Raw genomic sequence first — 2427 nt, forward strand, 5'->3', positions numbered from 1 at the left:
CGTTGTGGTTGGTGTCTTAACTCTCCTGGGAAGAGGAGGCTGGCACACACTGGGATGCCGCAGCCTGGCCGGCTGTGGGGTGGTTTGGGAGGATCCATGTCAGCTCTCCCTGCAGTGACCAGTGCTCTGTGGGACAGAGGAGCTGACCAGGGAGGGAGGTACCCATCAGCAGAGGGTGGTGGGAGAGTGTAAAGAGGGTTTGGTCCTGTCTGCTTCCTCACCTTGAGAGTAAAGTGCTGCCCTCTGCCCCTAACATACATACATATCAATTCCTGGATTCCTTAGTCCTGCTGGCCTTGGGCTGGAGCCTAGGAAAGTGGCCCCCAAATCCTTAGTGAGCTAAAGCTGGGTCTGAAATTTGGTCGGTGGGGAGGGGTAGTTTTCTTTTTTCTTTTTCTTTTTTTTTTGAGATGGAGTCTCACTCTTGTCATCCAGGCAAGAGTGCAATGGCACGATCTCGGCTCACTGCAACCTCCGCCTCCCGGGTTCAAGCGATTCTCCTGCCTCAACCTCCTGAGTAGCTGGGATTACAGGCGCACACCACCATGCTCGGCTAATTTTTGTATTTTTAGTAGGGATGAGGTTTCACCATGTTGGCCAGGGTGGTCTCAAACTCCTGACCTCGTGATCTGCCCACCTCAGCCTCCCAAAGTGCTGAGATTACAGGCGTGAGCCACCATGCCCAGCTAGGGGAGGGGTAGTTTTCTTTGATTTTAAATTTAAACCCAAGTTTATTGGCAGACTCCCTTTTGACCTCCCTTTGCCTCCCCATCTGGTGCTTTCTTGCACCTACACCCCAGGGCCCTGTGGTGGGGCTACAGGGGGAAACTGTGCACCTGAGATGAGGCTGGAACAGGAATCGGCCTCTCTGCTCCCTTCTTCAGTAAGCAAGGAGCCCTGCCCCTCAGGCCCAGCCTCTGGCAGGAGGTGGTGGAGTCCTTGTGCCAGGTAGTAGAGGAGGAGAAGGGCAAAACCAGGCCCAGGCCAGCGCCTGGCTTGGTCTGGATGGGACACTGTCGGAGTTTGGCCACAGCCTGTCCTTTACTTCACACACCTGTGAAGCTATTCCCTAAATAAGGTATTTCCCAAGTTAGTCGCTACCTAATCAGCCTTGAGAAGAATCCTTTCCTCTTCTTTGGTAGTGGGTCGGGGGATACTTCAGGAATGGTGTGGAGCTGGGAGTGGGTAGGGGGATTTTAAATGTTCCATGTGGGAGCCCCGAAGGAACTGGAGGGGCTGCAGTGAGGTGGGGGTGGGTGGGCAGGGAATGGGAGAGGGGAAGTCTTGGCAGGGAAATCCCTTTTGGCCACACAGTTTACAAACCCAGTATCATGTCTGTCTGTGTGTCTCTCAAGGTGAGAGTCTGATTTTTATACCAAAGAGGAAATGATTTTTTTTCATATTTTGTTTGTCTATATTATATAAATATATATATACAGTTATATATATATATTATTTTTTGGTTCTCTCTCGTTTTTTAGGGAGGGAAGAAAGTACCAAGTTGCATTGAGCTGTAATTAAGGAACATTATAATTTATGACACATTTCTATACTTGCAAAAATTATATCATTTTATGGATATAAGAGAAAATGCCTTTTTATAAAATTTCAATTTCTGAGAAGTGTGTAATTTGTCTCTTTTCTGATGTTTAACCAAGGCTGGTGGTGAAAGTAAAGACAGAAACTGTCTCTTAAATGTAATTGAGTGGGTAGATCTGGGATATCGTGGACAAACTGGAATCTGACTGGTGGGGGATAGCACCTCGCTCATTTGCAGACTTCCCGGGATCTGAGTTTCAGCTGAAGATGAAGATGGGGCAGTGGGTGGTACCGAACGGCATATCGTATGGACTTTGGCTGGGTGCCTAGGACCTTGAACCGTTTACCTTTCTCCAAACACAGGCCAGCCTCTAATCCCTGACACACGCCAGATGGATGTGTGTGTTGGCAAAGTACGTGATAAATATTTTAGGTTTTTTTTTTTAACGCCCCGCTTTTCTGCATGCCTCACATCTTCCTGGCTTCTCAAGTGAGTATCAAGGAAGCTAAGTCTTACATTAAAGGGAGCTTTCCTCCAGGGAAGGGAGGGCGGATGAGGATGGGGTCCTAGGAGTCAGGGCTAGGGTTAGTGCTGGCCTGAGGAGAAAGAAGTATGGCTTCCTCCACTGATGGTCAATATCAGCATGATCCAGCCCCACCCACAGGCTGATTTCCCCCTGACCCAGCCAGAACAATCCTTACTTCTCAAAAACGTAGACTGGATGCGATGGCTCAAAGCCTGTAATCCAAGCACTTTGGGAGGCTGAGGCAGGAGGACCACTTGAGCCCAGCCCAGTTCAAGACCAGCCTGGGCAACATGGGGAGACCCCGCCTGTATTGAAAAAAAAAAGGGGGGGGTGCGGCGGAGGGTGTATGGGGGAAAGATGT

This window comes from Macaca thibetana, chromosome 1, assembly GCF_024542745.1.
Source record: "Macaca thibetana thibetana isolate TM-01 chromosome 1, ASM2454274v1, whole genome shotgun sequence".
Taxonomy (NCBI): Eukaryota; Metazoa; Chordata; class Mammalia; order Primates; family Cercopithecidae; genus Macaca; species Macaca thibetana.